At 42.8% G+C, this 19207-nt stretch overlaps 1 protein-coding gene and 1 pseudogene across 2 annotated transcripts in view; both read left to right on the top strand.

Annotated features, from left to right (window-relative positions):
* The window catches only part of LOC146174041 (uncharacterized), a 264164-nt gene that overhangs the window by 58252 nt on the left and 186705 nt on the right, over positions 1-19207 (top strand). The gene's annotated exons all lie outside the window — the stretch shown is intronic.
* On the top strand, positions 16339-17528 carry LOC146174046 (uncharacterized; annotated as a pseudogene).

Genomic DNA, 19207 nt, shown 5'->3' with positions numbered 1-19207 from the left:
TTATATCATCTATATATATATAGAATTCCTAAACTTTTCATAGAAAATCCGAACCTTAGGAAATCAGCCAATTGGCGGAGGTGCCTCTGACTTAGTAGGACGTTTACTTGCTGCTAGTACGGCTGGAGGTAAGGAAAGGCGGCTAAATTTTTTGCGATACAGATTGCATAATGCTGATTATAAAAGTGCGCAGCTAAGATAAAAATAGTATACTGCGTTCATTTCCAACGTAGCCTTACAGCAAAGAGGCCGCAAAGTTGGCTTCATGTTTGTTTTTGTTAATTATTTATAGACATTACAATTTCATGTTTTAGATTTTTAGCATGATAAAAAAAGTAAAAGCAACAAATCGGACAATACATTGGTAAAACAGTAGCAAGTTGACGCAGAGGAAAAAGCAAAGACACCTGTTTCATAAAATATTGTTGAATGACGAAAGCAAACAGAGTCATTGAAGGTTGGACAACTTCAGGTCACTCACCATATTCCATTCAGTCACCGTTCTAGGAAAAACTAAATACTTATAAATTTATTACGCGCTGAAATGGAGTTGTAGTAAAAGCATGTATTCACCTAATAGCCTAGTCAGTTGAGAAGGAGATCTATTCATAGCGGTCAGATTTATAGTACCCTCTTAATTAATCGAAATAAGAACTTCAGTCAGCTGAGACAGTTTCTTTGACTTATTGCAGGCAAGTTAGCTATTATTAATGGGGCCTTCATTGAATTATGCTTAAAATATTATAAATAAAATATTTTCCTTTTTTCTGTACTTTTCCTAACTTATTATTATTAGCTTTTATAGGAGTCTCAAATAATAGAAGCATAAAATAAGGTAGGAAGAAATATTCATTTGCAGGCCAGAAGGCGAACCGAAGGATAGAAAGGTTTAGAGCGCGCCTCTGTACTCTCAGTTAACAGTTTTGGTGGGAAGCGGGACAAAGACCGTTACACGATTGCTGAATCTAATGTAGAACCTGGTGGCTAACCTGCGATAAGTCCACGCCTGATCAAATACCGACCGGAGGCATGAAACGGGAGTCTGGAATGAAAGTAAGAAAATTTATTTGCAATGCAAATTGGCATATTTAAAACTGTTAAATCCTAATTCAAAACAAAGCAGGTGACACAGAATAAACGGAATAAATTTTGTGATACATGCACAGCATCCAAATACACAGATACGACCCTAACCCGCCTCATGTCACGTTTGAGCCTTGAAGCGTTTTAAAACTCAATACTGAGTACAAACGCCATATTTACTCGACTAAATCACAGAACACATAACCTCGTTTCTCAAATATCAGAACGCGAATCTATAAAAAAAAAGCTACCTAGTGGTTGTTTTCTTTGCTATTTCGATAGCGCAGGGCGATTGGCTGCGTGTGAAAGTAGAGATGGGCATGCTCAGAAGCTGTTCAGATTTCCTTGCCTTAAATACGTCACTAATCACCTAATGGCTTTGTGACCTTATCCACCTTAACAAATTGAAGCTCGATTAGTGCAGTCGTTTGACAGAAACTGCGAAATTATGTTCTATGCGTTGCCATCAAATAAATTAAATAACGTGCGTTGCTGTGAACTCTGTGCTAATTTCATGCGCTAGTCCTTTTCGAAATGGCAATGCCTGTAGGAAATGACGTCCACAGGACTGCTACAAAATAAAGCTTTAAAACGGTCAGATAATCGGTACTAGTGATTTAAATTTATTAAGATTGCCCCCAGTAACAAAATCATACTTTATATTTACATTTTATACTTAATTTCCGCTTTTAAAAGAAAGGAAGAAATTTTGCATATATCACATACCTTCTCTACTTTAAATGCACTGAACAAATTGACATTTTGCGAAACAGCTATAATACGCAGCTCGTTCCACACAGAAGCCGCCGCTGCCGTATACGGCAGTAGGACAAAATGGGGTGGGCACTGAAAATAGAGTGGACACTTAAGCTCCGCGTTTGGGACCTTAGGAGGTAGTGGTGATTACAGGACCATGTTAATGACTTTTTTGCTGGCTCCTGCTGATTTTCAGATGCAGCTTCTCATTCGCGTATACGGACTTTCCTTCAAATTCTGTTACCTCCACCGGGAATCAAACCACTATCCCGATCCCCAGAATAGCGCACAAACCACTGCTCCACTCCGCGCTCATTAAAAACGGACCATAATTATATTGGCTTGCGTAAGGGAGATAGCGATAAAGACGCCGTTGGTGTTAGTGATAGTGATAACGATTTTAGTAGCGACGTCAAATGACGTTGCATATAGTGGATGATGATAATGATGATAGCCAGGATAGTGATGCTGATAGTGCCGATGACAGCTCAGAATGGGGGTTGCAGTTCTCAGGGCGCTTGATTACGGGGCCTTAACATGTGGGGTGGAATCTCGGCCATGGCAGCCGCGTTTCGATGGAGTCGAAAAGCACGGCGTCCGTGTGCAGTGCAATGTTGCACATTAAAGAAGAACCCCAGGCGTTCTGAATTTCCGGAATCCTCCATTACGGTTCTAGCCACTGTACTTACGGCGTCTCTCAAAGCCTGCGTTGTTTTGGGACGTTAGATGGCGCAAACCAAACTAAATCAGTAACGTTGACAATTTCGACGCAGTTATTAAAAACAGTGCTGTAAAGTGGTTTTCGCTCTTTCCGTTCTTAAGCAGGTTCAAGTGCAGTCGCGTATGTTCGTACGACATGACTGCTTTTTTTTTCGTTGCAATGTAAATTGGTGAATAAAGGTATTTACGTTTCTATAAACATTTTCTAGCCTTTAGATGGGAGCGTTGCTTGACGAGATCTTCAACATTGATCCGCCTGAGAATTTCGCGTCTCCACTCAGATGAGCCGACAAACTGCTGAGGCGGCTGTCAGCAATGAGATGTTTCTTTTGTTACAGCGTTTACTGCTTGCATGCAAATCGATAAAACGAAACTGACCTAAACAGTTATAATGACAGGAGAGTAAATTTTCCAGCTCGTATGAGCTGACTTTGAATTGAAAGCCAGTTAGCACCCGTTTATTTTATTTGGCCACCTGTTGCGGCCCGCTGACTTTCAACTGGCAGACATCTGGAACCCATCGCTGTCAGTTGAGTATCAGCTGACACCAGCTGAAACCAGCCAAAACCAGTCATGTCCAGCTGAAAAATTTCGATTGTTGTATCTATTTGGGTGAGCGAAAAGTTTTTACTCTGACTGACGAAGAAGCATGACTGTTACCTCATCGTTCCAGATGTTCAGTCGCTTATCTAGATGATTCTTCGCCGTCTTTAAATTGAGCGCTGCAGAATTTTGTGGGCATTCGTAGCTCTATTTTCGCCGAGCTCACATGTTTTCGGCGCTACCGAATGGCTCACTTATTTAATGGGCGCAGGTAAGTTCAATAACTAGTTTATTTCGGTGCAATTCGTCTCCTCGATTGTGCCTACGTCTTTGTCTCAGTACGTGACAATAGGAGGCTTGGTTTGAGATTAAGCGTATGATGTGATGAACAGCTTTTGAAAAATTTGTGATTGCAGTAAATATATCTAACTTTAATTACTCCAAATAAGGAAGATGATTTCACTGTTTTATGGACGAAACCTTGAAATCACATTATGAACTCCCTGGGGTCCCCTGAGAACGGAGGGCTGGGTTCATGAACCCTTTGAATACTTGATAATCCGGGTGGCCTGCGTGTTACCACCTTTGAGTGCACCCTCAATCTGTCATGTTTGTTCTTGTTATCGTAAGGTGATATAATCTGCATACACGTCATGGCGTACGCCATCTATGGTTCTACGTTGAACCGGTAGGAACAAGGAGCCAAGCAAAAAAGGAGCGGGGATGGTAGCGACCATTAAGCCACTTCCTTACTGCCCATGTGAATCAGGTTGAAGCTCGCACTGCCAACTAGGAGCTAGCAGGAAGAGAGAAAGCGAAAACCTTTAACATTCAAGTAATCAAATTCGGGACCTTTAATTTACGTGGCGAGCACGCCGTCACTACGCCAAAACACCGCGTTTCTTGTCTGTGTATAACGGCGACCATAGTTTGTACACTGCCTCATGGCTGTCAGCTGATGAGTAAACTATAAAAGAACCATTGCGTAAGTAATAGTTATGCAAGTAGCCGTGTACACTTTCTCTTGTCTTATATCCGCTTTGCATACTTACAATTTTCCCGCCGCAATGTGGCGTTGACTGAAAACTCCCTTTATGGCGCTAGCCCACCAGATGCCACTGGAGGTGTAGAAGGCATGTAATCTCTACTTTCATGAAACTAGGCCATTTCTTGTGCTCCTCGGTGGAAGCAACATGCCGTTGCTTCCTTTTGTCTCACAAGTAAAGAATCATCTTCAGATCATCGAATCCTCTACGCCACCGCCTGGGGCTCCATTCAATCGTATCGTTGGCAGCCCACTTGCCATCGTTGAGCAAGCCAACTGGTAGAAAACGACTGTGGCTACCTTTCCGGCGCCTGCCGCTACCGACATGCATCCGCAACCACCGCTAGAAGCACCTACGCAGCGCAAAGCTTGCATACGTTTCTAGATCGCTCAGCAAAAGCTTTAAACCGTGGGTCATCTGAATAAAAATTTAAATTTTAATGCAAAGACTACCACTGAAGCATAATAATATATTGGTTTGGTTTGGTTTGTGGGGTTTAACGTTTAAAAGCAACTCAGGCTATGAGAGACGCCATAGTGGAGGACTCCTAAAATTTCGACCACCTGGGGTTCTTTACCGTGCTTTGACATCGCGCAGCACACGGGCGCCTTGCTTTTCGCCTCCATCGGAAAGCTGCCGCCGAGGCCGGGATTCGATCCCACGTCCTTCAGAACATTAGTCGAGCGCCATGACCACTGCGCCCCCCCCTGCGGGGTCATCATCAGGTACACGTATTGAGGGCAAAGAGCTTGAAAATGAACTAAAATATTTTTTGCTAAATTCACAAAGGCTCTTTGCGGTTTTTTTTCACTGGTACCACAGGGTATGATTATCAAACGCCATATGTTCCTGAGTTGGTCTTTTTAAGCCTGTAACAGAGCAAGAAATACCCACTGTAATCCCTAACCTCAAGACAAGTAGAGCAGAGGGCAAGCACGGCTTTCAAATACTTTTATGTTTGTGATTAACTTGCTCGCACTGGTGGTGGTAGGCATTTAAAATCGGTCTCTTTCCGCTGGAACGTTTCCGGACCAAATGAAAATCACAAAGGAAGGTTATGGATATATATAAGGGCGGTGTAAAAACTGAAATGTCCTATTACAAGACCGATTTCGGTTCTTCCTGTATTGTTTAAGTGCTTAGAAAATTATTTATACCAGACTAACCAAATCTTCAGGAAAACACTCGGTACTTTCTTACAGGCAATACGGATTCCGGCAAGAGAGGTCAAAAGAATTCACGCTTAATAAACAAACGGAGCCGATCATAGATTTCTTTGAGGACCGAAAAGTTGTCCTCGAAATTTATATTGATTTTACGAAGGCGTTTGACATAGTCCACCATCGTCTGCTACGATATTATGGAATCCAAGGAATAGGTTTATCTTTAGTTGAATCCTACTTTGAAACCCGCATGCAAACGGTTGTCAATGATTACACATGTCAACATTAAAACCTATTCTTTTTACTGTAGTTCAAAAGGGCAGACTTTTAGGCCCTTTATTTTTCAATGCATATGGTAATGATATATTTTGCATGCCCTTACCTTTAACTTTTATAGCTTGCGCTGAAGACCTCACAATGCTTTTGCTCGGTGATATTTAAAGTGAACATTTATTGTAGGGAAACCAATTTCTAGAATACTTGCCCGAATGGTCGGGTAAGAATTGTTGAGAGTAAATGCTAGGAAAATAAATTAAATTATCTTTCGTCCAAAGAACAAGCCTGTCTCAATGAATTTTGATCTCATGCTGGGTAACACTAGGGCTAAAGTTGTAGACCCTATAAAATTCCTCGGTGTGGTGCTCACTGAAACCCTTAGTTAGGACAACCGTATAAACACCATCTGCAAGAAAAGTAACCCAGTCAGTGGTGTCCTGGGTCGACATAGATACACGCTTCCAACAAAGATGAGTATTCTTATCTATCCGATCTTCTTCGCAACAATGCACACATACTTCCTATCATTACCTTTGCATAAGTGTACCTATTGCATAACATAACAAACACAAGCTATTAGTTGCATAGACACAAGCTGCCAGATTGATTGCAAATGTACTCTAGCATGGCTGTTTAAGCTAAAAAGTAAGTTTTCAAGTTACTTTTCGTGCCGTATCCAGCTTACCTTAGCGTAAAGTTGCTGTCATGCAAGTTTCAAAAATTTTCGTGCCAGCAATGCTTTTGTATAACTGCATTTTCTGCAAAAACACTTGATTTGCATACATTCGTGGACTTTGCTTATGTGATAATTCCAAGCCAACAGTGATAAGATAGGGACATTTAACTGGAGATAAATGTATAGTCATAAGCAAAAGTTGTATATAACACTCTGCCACTGCAGAGCTTGGGAAAACGGCATCGAATTGCCATCTATCGACAACGAAAGGGACAGCCATAACGATACATGAATGAGGATAAAATGGGGCACCGCCACTATTGCCTTAATCTCAGATAGCTGTTGCTAGACGAACTTGGAATGCAGTATTCTGGAGCTCCGCCACCGGCTGAGTGTTGTATACCACTTTTGCCCACGACTGTTCTTGCCACTTCATTTGCGCAGTAATACCAGAAAATGTTTACATGGGGAGCAGGCAAGTGCATGTCACACTTGTTAAGAAGACAATGCAAAACAAATAACCACAGTGGGCTGTGCCCTTTTCTCTATGTATCACACGTTATGCATTGACATCCGTGAAGCAACAATTTAATGCGCGAAATCTGATTCTATATTAAGCTGGACATATAAAGCTTCTATTCCAATAAAACCAAAGTTTCTACCACTCTCAAATAAGTTCCAAGTCCCTCGCAAGCAGAGCTAGGCAGGCCAGTAAAAATGCATGTGCAGTGATAAAAAAAAATTACAAGGATTCAACGCTGCTGAACCAAATATTGAGCGAAATCATTAGCTGTAGGAGACCGAGCGTTCTTCTTCTTCACTTTTTCTTCTTCCTCAGTCCACTAATAAAGCCCCGCTTTAACCAAGCCGTATGAACGTGCCTTAGTGGCCTATAGAGGTAACGTGAATGCCAGGGTCCTAGCAGGCTGATTTTGACATAACCGCCCCTTGTGAAACGAGGGACCCAAGTTGGCAGCTTCTGCCAGCCCATATCTCGCTTTTGTGTCACGTGGGGTGGGACGTCATTCGCGGCGCCGTGGCTGCGACCGCGCTGCGCCGACCGCTTGAGTTGGTAGCCCAGCTCTCACCCTAGTGACACGTGGGCTGTGACGTCACAGCGTCACGTGGGTGTGGCCGGGCCGCGCTAGAGGCTCGAAACCTAGAGTAGTATTGCTTTCGCAACAAAATTAGAAGGCTTCAATGCTGCTGCACCCAATATGGAGCGAAAGCATTAGCTGCAGGTGACCGCACGTTCTTTTTCCTTCTTGTTCTACTTCTTTGTCTTCTTCTTCCCCAGCTCTGATATAAAGCCCAGATTACACCCAGCCGTATGAACATGCCTTAGTGGCCTATGAGAGTAAAATGACTGCCAAGGTCCTGGCAGGCTGATTCTGACATAACCGTCTCATGTGAAACAACAGACCCAAGTTGGCCGCTCCTGCCAGGGGACCACAGACAGGGGCACGGCACACGCCGACGAGCGGTTAGACCTGGCGTAGTATTGCTTTCGCAATACAGTTATCATTGGAGAGAGAGAGAAAAAAAACTTTATTTGCCCCAGATGTCGTGAATTAGGGCAGGTGGGTCCTGTGTGGCCCCCAGATGGGATCGACATCCTGGGCCCACGAAAGATGACGAATAATGGTATGTAGTATAAAACGGGGTGTGTACAACAAAAGACATAATCAAAACTAAATAGGACGTAAATAAGGCACATTACAAATAACAGACGCATTGTACTATATGCGAAAAATACACCTCCAGTGAGGCAAAGTAAGGTTACAAAAATAAAAAGGATTCAATGCTGCTGAGCCACATATGGAACGAAAGGATTAGCTGCGGGTGACGGCGCGTTCTTCTTATGTTAGGCGCAGGGCCGTCTCGGTGACAACAGACACGGACACGGCACAGAGTGACGAGCGGTTAGACATGGAGTAGTAATCCTTTCACAACAAAAACAATTGTTTGGGTCATGAAGGATTGCTAAAGATAGATTAAAATTATGCGTTATGGGAACACACACAGAGGCCTGTAAGATTAGCCCAATCGTATGCTTCTAAAACTCTCTTTCTCACATAGCGAGGAAGGAAGGCGCCAACTCCAAACTACCAACCAGAATGCTATTTTAGTTCGGTTTAGTTTATGGGCTTAAAAATATCAAAGTGACTTCGGCTATGAGAGACACCATAGTGGAGGGTTCACGAAATATGAAGCACCTGGGGTTCTTTAAAGGGCAGTGATATCGCACAGCATACGAGTCAATAGCTTCACTCCTTCATCTTGAATTCAGCGGCCGTCGCTACTGGGATTCGAACCCTCATACCTGGCTGTGGCAGTCGCGTGCACTAACCACTGCACCTCCTTGGCGAGCAGAGTGGTGGTTTAGTCTCGCATGTCGAAGGAATCCTCAAGTCAAGTGGCATACTTAAAAAGCATGCAAAAACGTTTCGTAGATACACGCAGCACTCAAGTGAAATCTATTGTTAAGAACATGTACGCGGGTCCTAATTGAAGCTAAAGGATGGTCAGGCCCAAACCTGCCACCATAGGACGCGTAGAAAGGAAACGCTTGGAGGCTGCTCCTTTGGCAGATGTCACATTTCTGGTCGTGAACAACTATAAGCAGTTCTTGACAGCCTGACCCAAGACGTCCATCTCGGTCCCTGGCAAGAGCGCAAGAGGAACGCTATCTTAATGAAAAATAAGTTTTCACTCTCTCTCTCTGCCTACGTTGCTAATTACGTATATATTAAAGGTGGCTTTTGTTGCAATAAAATAGATGCGTAGATCCCGTCTGCTGCACACAAGACAGTTCTTTGATGCAATGGTGCTATGCCGATCTGTCACAGTACGCTCAACAAACATCTCAATTATTTTTCAAGGCCACGCATATTTGAGAACGAATGTCTCGTCTGACCACAACCACTTTAGCTGCCTTCTGATGTAATAATGTCCATTGGATCTATTGATAAATTGCTGGCGTTTTAACCACACTCGTGTTTCATATTGGTGTATATTTTCTTGTTAGTGTTGAACATTTCTTATCGTAATTTGCTTGTCACTTGTGTTTAGTATGTTACTTTTGATGAATTCATATTTTATTGCATTGTATTAGATCCGCCCCTCCTGCTAGGGCCCAGTTAGGGCCTGCAGTATTTCGTAAATAAAATAAAATAAATAAAATACGTCCGGGGCTACTCATATGATGGGACAGATAGTCAGCGTTGTGGTTGAAAGCTATGAAAAAATCTTAGGGTGCAAGGTATTAGCACATAGGAAAGGAATTGTTTATCAACGGACATAAATTTAAATTTGTTGCTGAAACAGCGTTAGTGTTTAGAGCTTGTATTGGACGCTTTGGAGACATTTTCTTGAAATATGGTTCAACTAGTGGTAACCTAGTTTAAACACCTCAATCGCATCTCGGCTATGATAATGAGACAACAGTTTTTATTACTTTGGTATGAAAATTAGGGCTACAGCAAAAAGAAGATATTCTTAGAGTACGATTATGCGCATTGGGAACGCCACTGAAATGTTTCTGCTACCAGTTATCATTAAAACAATAAACGGGAGACTAGGTGTTAAGTGCTTCTGTATGTTGCTATATAATTTGCATTTCATTTCTTCATTAGTCGTCCACGAGGAAAACAGCATAAAGCAATGTCGAGTGACGCAGGTTCTGCTCCGCTTATTATAACCGTATGCATATATGAAAGCATGTATCGCATTTGCTCGACGCTGCCATATCAGCTGGTGTGTAGGTCAAATGTATGCTATTATGTTTTGCCATTGGTATTCAAAACCGTATAAATCTGTACGTGTCCTACATGTCTCTGCTTTGCTGGCATCAATTTGTTTCAGTGTGAGCCTGAAGTGTTTTGTTAAAGATGGACGTCGTTTTGCGGATCTCCCTTTTTGTTCTCTGCTGGGCCGCTCTTGTGGAGTAAGTATGTACTCTGTAAGAGATTTGGCTACTTTACTTTAACTAATTTTGTAATGCCATGAGAGGTTATGCGCAAAAAAGGCGACACGAACACAAAAGACACGAAGACCGAGTCTTCATGTCGTGTCTTCTGTTTTCGGGTCGTCTTTTTTGCGCCTAACCTTTCATGGCATTACGATATTACACTGACATAAGACACGACATCACGATTCGGTCTTCGTGTCATCCTTTTGTGCATAGCCTTGCATTACATTACATCCTACTCTCTACATGGAATATTAGCCAAGTTTTTATCAGCAATATAAATCCACCACATAAGTTTGTTGCGATCTGTTTAGATCGCAACAAAACCAAAACTGATTGGATAAACCGTAACATACCAAACATATTGTCGCGTGAGTGGACACAAGTATGTAACATTCTGCATGTGTACGTAGCACGAATTGGAGAAGTACGTTCTTGCGTTTTCTGTATATGCAACACAGGCTCAGACGGGCAATAAGGACAAAACTTTGCTGAGTTCAACGTTTGCTTCTATCGGAAGGATACAAACCGTTGACTTGGTCGTAAATACGAATATTAAGTGTATATTTACAGCACATATACATAAACTGTGGTTTCCAAAAGTAACCAGGCTGCTCCAAAGGTTTCAAGAGCAGGCACGCGGCCGTGTGGCGGTGTTGAGTTCGCAAGCGGCTGCTGGCGCTCGTCCGCTCTGAGGGTAGAGCAGCTGACGTGAATTCGCACTCTCGCTCTCGCTGTTCGAATGACTAGGCGCGTATGACGCGCAGGCTGCGCTTTCACATGTGCGGAGCATGCTTATGCCGATCGAGGGCGCTTACTATAGCTATGGTGCTATTTTCTCTTTTCAATATCTGCCCTGAAGCGGAAATCGCGTATTCGATATATAATTACGCGCGCTCGAATTTTGTACACCGCTACTGAAATGCAGCAGCGAAATCGCGACATTTTTGCCTGTATATTAAAGAAGCGTACCCGACCCCGAAAGTTAAGTACGCTTTCTTGCGGTGCCTTGCGTACTTTCACTTTATGCGCCTCGGGCGCAGAGATATCGAGAGGCTTGCTAACCCTTTCAAGCCCAGTTATTTCTCCTTCATTGGGGAAAAGCGTGTGTATAGCCCCTTGGTTACGCTTTGTTATATCAATGCAAGGCTTGATTATGAAATGTCTTGTATATCCTTGTGGGTAAGTGTTTGTGTACAAACCGAATTGTAATGAAAAGTTCCTTGCGGTCATTTTCACAAGGTTATTTTTCTACACGCAGAAGTCTATTTCTCGCCAACCCTATCTCGCCAACCAGTTTTTGTGTTTCCCGAACTTGCCGAACACCGCCACTATACTGAGCGCCCTCGCTCGGCAACTTCCGTGCTCTGCACACGTGAAAACACAGCTCGCACATCATACGCTCCTAGGTTTTAACATTTAATGAGCGAGATTGAGGGCGTAGGGTTACGTCAGCTGCTGTACCTCGGAGACGTCGAGCGGCCACAGGTGGCTGAGAAAGCAACGACGCCCCACTACCGCACCGCTTCCCCCACAGCCTTGGGAGCAGCCTGGTTACTTTTGGCAAAGACGGTAAACAAACACAAACTCCAAGCTGCAAAAAGCAAGTTACAAATAGAACAAACATCGCGGTTTCAAGCTATGCGTTAGAATAATTTTACTCACAGACGCGGCATATGTATTCATTGCGTTCTAATGAGAAAGGAATGGTACTTTTATTTTCTTGCGCATTTTAAAGCCTTAACTAAACAAAATTTTAGCGATAACTTTCAATAAACGGTGTAGATCATCAATGAATAAAAACGTGCGATGTGCAGTGTCCTCAGCATCCAATATTGGGACATGGCCTTGGATAGAGCGGCAGTGTTATGTATGTGGTCCATGCTCGCTTACAATGCAGAGGCTAATGCAGCGCTTACGCTTCACCGTTCGCCGTGTTAAGGCTAAGCGGCTGCGCCTGTGATCAAGGGTGGAATATTTTAGCAATTTCAAAATCTATTCCATTCCCTCAGTGATGACGTCAAAATTGCGTATGCGGTGACAACTACGTGAACTTACTTCTGACGTCCTGCGATGTCCTTGCAAACGTATTATGCACAGATTAAAATTTTAAGTGACCAATGGCAGAGAAGGCGATGGAATTAAATAGTTTTTAATCGAATAGAATCGTTATATAATTCAATTCCACCTCAAAGCGGCAGCTATTAAGATTACAGTTCTTTGAATAGGACCTTGCCACCGTGTTAGCCGGGCATCTTGGCTGTCCATGATGTGTGGCTATAATGAATCACTGTTTATTTCTTCTTTGTGCGCAAAGACTCCTGTAGGAAAAAGGGGAAAATATAGCGGCGACGAGCATGCCAGGACAAATAAAATGTTTGGGAGTCCTTGACGTGATCCGTTAAGATTGAGCGAAGTTTTGTTTTAGACTAAGCGAGTGCAGGCCATAGGCGCTTTAATGGCCAAATAGGAAAAGGAATGTACACCTTTCAATGCTTAATGGAAAAAGTGGTGACACTGTAGGGAAAATCAGCTTGAATAAAATGATAAGAGAAATCTGTATTCACAAGGGAGAGTTCTTTTATTCTTTCAGTGGTGCACTGTAAGGTTACAAAGGAATTTTTTTCTTGAATAAAATGATAAGAGAAATCTGTATTCACAAGGGAGAGTTCTTTTATTCTTTCAGTGGTGCACTGTAAGGTTACAAAGGATTTTTTTTTCTTATTTTGGGAATTCAGTGTTCCCTAGGATCCCATTACTTCCAGCTTGTGCATTCCGTGAAGGCTAATAGCAGACATTCGTTTCGTGATTTGCCATGCCGCTAGCGAGCAAAAGACAGCAAAGCGTAAGGTGTGTCAAACGTAAGGATTGACTTTCTTATTGGTAGCGTTACTGACAGGATTAACGGATCGGATACCGTCCGCAACTTGTCTTTGGAATGTTCATCTCCATACAAGCACCTTGCAATTGCTAAACAGTAAACCCCAAACTATGTGCCCCTGATGTCTCACACATCGCTTTTCTGACAGTCGTAAGCTACCACAGCATCTGAAAGACTACAGAACAAATATAAAATCCCGACTAACCATTCAGCAAACAAACGAAGCGAAAATGAAAAGCTAGTTATAAGGAGGATACAAAGGAAACCAACAGCCACCGACAACAACGAAAGCATAGTGTATTTTTGCTTTCTGTTCAACACTGTAGTTCCAAGAGCACTGCAGGAACATCAGTGACAAAATGCGCGACTGAGGTTTGCTGTACACGGTAGATCGCGCGCCCCTTGTCGAACAACCAGCGTTCCGTTGAACGCATCAAACCTCACCAGCGTTCTACAATGGGTGTACAGGAACGAAAAGGCACAGTAACTCTCACTCGTGCAATCTCGCAGGCACATCTCGCGGGGAGGTATCGCAGACGCGACATTTTAAAACTCATTACACACTTCTCATCATTGTCAACTAATTATCTGGCGATCAGAAACATGCCCACTTCCGGTTGGCGTGACGTCACATCCCTTGGACGTCTATATTAGTCATATGCCTATTTCGACGTATGATTGATCTAACTTTTTTTACTTTAATTACCTTATTCCTATTCACAATATTTTTTCACACCATCCTCACATCATTCTTATAGATCACAACCGCTAATTTGATCCTATCACCTAACTCTCATAAGAATAGCCTAGTAATGCTTTCGCATTAATAATTTAATCCTTCAGCCACTCTTGTCGACTCGTATCCATAGCGGCGGACGTGGAAATTATGTTTTCTCGAATACTACGATAAATATATGTATAATTGAGAAGGTGAAAGCTATGGCATAGCACTGTTATGCTACGTATAAAATGAAGTATCCAAGATTGGACCTCGTCTTTAAGCAAATAGCAAACAAGCTAAAATCGGACACTTAAAAAGCAGCCAGCAGCCACTGAAAACAATGGAAGAAGAGTTTTCTGGTATTCATAGGTAAGAAAAAATTTCGAGATAAACGATTAGAACGAATAAAAACCAAGTACAAGTTAACCCCCCCCCCCCCCCCCCCCCGCGATCAACCGTCACGGGAACAAAGAGAGGTTCGTAGTTTGGAGAATGACACGAATCTCCTGTCCCGATTATAACGCCTCCTTTCGTGCTTCATCGTCGACAATAACGTGATAGTAGTCATCAAACGACGTATTCAGCAGCCGCTTCTGGAATGGATCGGGTAAGGCACTCAATGTCGACATTGTCAAATGATTTTCTTCTTTGTCTAATACGTTCCGTTTCAGGTTGTCGCCTCAATTTGTGAAGATTTTCGCGCAAAACGCTTCACAACAAGTTTTCACTAATGTGGCACTGCTCTTAGGTAACATAGACAAAACATCTTTTACTCGATCGCTTTTACCAATCGTCATGAAAAACTCGTTGACATTTTTCTGTAGCTTGACGCTTACGAGGTGATCGAAGTTCGGCATCAGAAGTTTCCCGCTCTCATGCGTTTTCTGAACATCTAAATGTGGCTCGAGTGCATCATTCATTAAGGCTGCCTTCACATAAAGAACCTCTTTATCAGAAAGTATCCCTAGAATAGCTTCTGCATTGGTGCTTTCATACAAGCTTTTTACGATTCCGTGAGCAGAGTTTTTCCAGAAACCGGAAAAAAACGGCTTTTACCCGATTATTTAGGAACATGTTCGTGGTGCAAAAACTGGGTAGACACGAGTTTTACCCGAAAACGAACAACCCTACGTATACGCCGATAATGCATTGTGAACACTGAAATATATATACTCATAATGTTTTTACCATCATGTTTTACCGTGGTTTTACATTTCACAACAAAGTTCATAACAAATACATTTGTCACTGTCGACCTCCTAATATCTCATTACTTACGCCTCAAATGTTATTGTCTCCAGAATCGCTCCTTGCCACAACGGAATCCAGCCTCCTTGTGTTGTTGAATTCTGTCTGATCTGCAGCATGAAATATACGAGCTTAGTTATCATTATGATTAAAGACGAACTTTCATTTCTGACATCTACCCCACCGAGCTGGTGCAGTGGTTAAGCTGCTCGAGTGCTGTGCTCACAGCTGTGCTCGACTGCTGTAGTATCGAATACCGGCTGCAGAGCCCATTTTGCAATGGAGGAGAAAAGCAAGGCGCGCGTGTACTGCGCAATGTTACTGCACGTCGTGGGACTACTTTTCAAAGACGTGCTGCAGTTAGATGGTACGCGGCCACCACATCCACATACCGCGAGTTCGGGACAGAGTAAGCTGAGGCCACAGTATGCACGCTCCGAAGGAAGCGAGGGCACAAGTTGAAACCACAAATGTTTAATGTCCGAAAAGCTGTATCATAAAAACTACACTGATCCCCCAGACCTCAGTACGAACTAACAGCCCAGCCACAACACCCGAGCCTCGGCGGCAGCTTTTCGAAGGAGGCGAAAAGCAAGGCGCCCGTGTGCTGTGCGATGTCAGGGCACGTTAAAGAACCCCAGGTGGTCGAAATTTCCGGAGTCCTCCACTACGGCGTCTCTCATAGCCTGAGTTGCTTTGGGACGTTAAACCCCACAAACCAAACCAAACCACAACACCCGAGAACGGCGCCGCGGCGTCGCGTACACGATGCAAAGGTCATTCACGCGTCCGCGGTGGATCTAAGGGCACTCGCAGGCCGCACGGCTAACCAGAGGGTCAAATCGCGCACGACACATAGCAAGGGAGGATGAGACGACCAAATCAGGCCAATTCTAAACTACGAAGCGCACCAAAGCAGCCGTCGCCTGCAGGTATGTCCGAGGAAATGCCAACATCAGTGACCCAAGAAACATTCAGCAATGCAGAGAGCCCTCAAGACGAATATCAGCATAAAAGGGACTGCAGTGATTTGCTAGAGGATTGTGGGGTGACAAGAAGTGAAACTGATGAGCAGCAACCTCATTCTACGGATCTTTCGCCAATAACAAAAACTGATGCTGTAAGCACCTGCTCTTCTTTTGGAATGAAGAGATGTAAACACACTAAATGCATTCGAGTTGTCACTGCGATCTATGTTTTACTCAGATTTAGTTTCAAAGTATTTTGAATACCAAGAAGCACCTGTTGAAAATACATGACTTTTTTTCACGCATGCGAAACAGAACCTTCAAGGAGTGGAAACCTGAAAATCTTTTTGTCAATGACAAATTGTACAGAAGCATCCACTCAAGACACTCATATCGAGCAGACTGATAAGTATAACTCGTATTGAGCTTATCATCTTTTTATTTGCATGTTTCGTCTGCAGTTCTACAGAAACGAATTTTTAAATAACGTTAGGAATTGCTGATATATTTTATTTCTACGAATTATCTCGTTTTGAAACCTCTAATGCGTATTTTCATTCTAACTATTGACGGTCACTAGCACAGATGAAAGCTGGCAGAGAAGATGTGGTTTTCAAGGCTTCACATCACTGCAGGATGACCTGGAAGCGCTGAAAGACATTTGCGGGGTGACATTGCCAGTGTTCAACCTGTTGTTGAACTTACTGCCTGCTTCAAGATACAAAAGCACAGATGTAACACGCGAGAACAAGTTGTGCCTGTTCCTGGCTAAACATCGGCTTGGGCTAACATACAGTGCCTTGGCAGTTGTATTCGGAGTCGGTGAAAGGACTGCATCAGCTGTTTTCAAGAAAACGCTTGATATTTTAAGTGTGGTGCTACGAGAATGGGTCTATGTCCCTTCAAGAGAAGTCATTCGGACATCCATGCCGCCTGCATTTAAAGTAAATTACCCTAATTGCACTTTTAACATAGACTGTTCTGAAATCCGGACAGAGATGCCATCAAACCCAAACTGTAAGCATGTCCTATACTCTAACTACAAGGGAGGCTACACTGTGAAATCTCTTGTAGGAATTATTCCCAATGAAATAATTTCATTTGTGTCAGAAGTATATGGAGGGAGACAGACTCCTTCATCACGCAGGACTCTGGGTTTTTGGAGCTAATTGAACCCGGAGACCTGGTGCTAAGTGACAAATGATTCCTTTTCATCAGGGCAGGTGTAGAAGTCAAAGGTGCAGTTTTTCCCATCGCACCATTTAATTCGACCGGAGGTCAGCTGCCTGCGGAAAACATAGACAAAATTTACAAGAATGCGTCAGTGCGCATTCATGTCGAACGAGTGGTCCAGCGGCTAAAAATTTACAAAATCCTGTCCAACAAAGTGCCTCTCAGCTTGGTCCCCCAGATGAGCAAAATACTTTTTGTGTGTGCTGCTCTGGTTAACATGCAGCCACCTATAATAAAAAAATAACCGGTTCGGCCTGACAATGTTCAATGGCGTCCTGTTCAAAAGATGGCAACATTCAGAAAATAAAAGTGTATAAAGATTGCTGGAGTACTTTGCTGAAACTTGCGCTTAGCGCGCACCTCACTTAGAGCACCCCACACTTCATGACCCACCCAGTCCAAAAGGCAGTTCAATTTCAACTCTCAAAACTATCACAAACAAAAACGGCACACGTACGGTGCCGACTCGCCAGATGCGTACATGCCCAAAGGCTGGCGCATCCGGGCGCGCGAGACATTTGATGCGCGCGAGTCAAAAACCAGACGGCCGCTTCCTAGGTTGGAGCCGGCACCGAAATGAAATAAAACAATCGGCAGCATATTTAAATGACGTGCCGATCACTTTACAGCAGCGAAGTAGCGAGAACACGGCGCACACTTCTAAGCCCGCTTTTATTTATTTTTTTCCTGGTGGGAAAAGTTTGTCTCTGCCATCTTTCCTGTAATTTCGGCGCGTGAGAGGAGGGGGGGGGGGGGGGGGGGCTGCTTGCTCGGTGTTTTCAGTACAATATTAATGACATTTAAGAACAGACCATGTCCTCATAGAAAAAAATGCAAAGGCTCGTATATTTTTATTCAGTCATGGCCCATTTTCTGCAAATGACGATAACATACTTTTATTCATTTTAAAACGCATGCTGAAGAATATAATACTAAAAAGTAAAACTATGCACACATTATAAATAAAGTATACATATATACACAAAATATCCAAATATTCACACCATGATTTAACACTTGTATTCAAAACTAAACAATACATCCTGAAAAAGCAAGAATTTACAGATTTCCTTTCTTAACGAATAAAAACTGTTCAAAACCGCGCTGGAATAAAGAACTTGAAGTAAAAGCGCTCCATCTTTTGGATAACCTCCCATAGAAACAATTCATCTCTTAACACTCTCACAATCACCGATTGATTTGGTGAATAAACATACAGTACGGCTTTTTGCACATTTAGCACATACATAGACACTTATATCTGTGTGTAATATTGGTGTTTTTTCTTGAGTGTGATGATGTCGTTGATAAATGTGAGATAGGGGAGATAGCAAATACAGTCTTCATAATTTATAAATGGTGTATCCTTGAATTTAAATGTACATTTAATTTCAATCAGAACGGTCTCTTCCCCCACACTGATTAGACTGCCAGGACTGCAGTAGAGCCAGGGTTGCTTAGGCAGCACCACTAGCCCGGACTGGAAAATCAAAGATGGCAATAAACATCAAATCTAAAACAAAGAAAAAATATCTATGAAGAGCACACTTACTATCTAACAGCAAAAGAAGGAAAATATTTACCTGGAAAATACGTGTCTCAAGTTTTCCTTCTAAGCTCTGCCGAGCTTCAGCTTCTGTCTTCGTGCCTGTAACTGATAATTCGTTACGTATTAAAACTTCCATCTCCACATTTAATTCAGTGTTGTAATATCATTTCTTTTTTTTAGCAACTACTTGCGTTAGGAAACGAACCGTAGCGCATTGCTGCACTTGAATATGATGAAGATTTGGATAACTGCTTTGCTGCCTTTTGGAGTCCTTCGTCACATTTTTTTTGTGGCGACTGTGTGCGCCTTAGAACTGCTTATCCGGAGCTTCCTCTCCTCATGCCATCTGAAAAATGCAAAAAATATTAGCCATG

Source organism: Amblyomma maculatum, chromosome 11 (assembly GCF_055883805.1).
Source record: "Amblyomma maculatum isolate TAMU_Amacu chromosome 11, ASM5588380v1, whole genome shotgun sequence".
In the NCBI taxonomy this organism is placed as follows: Eukaryota; Metazoa; Arthropoda; class Arachnida; order Ixodida; family Ixodidae; genus Amblyomma; species Amblyomma maculatum.
The sequence above is the reverse complement of the archived record's forward strand: the minus strand, read 5'-3'. Positions and strand labels throughout refer to the sequence as shown.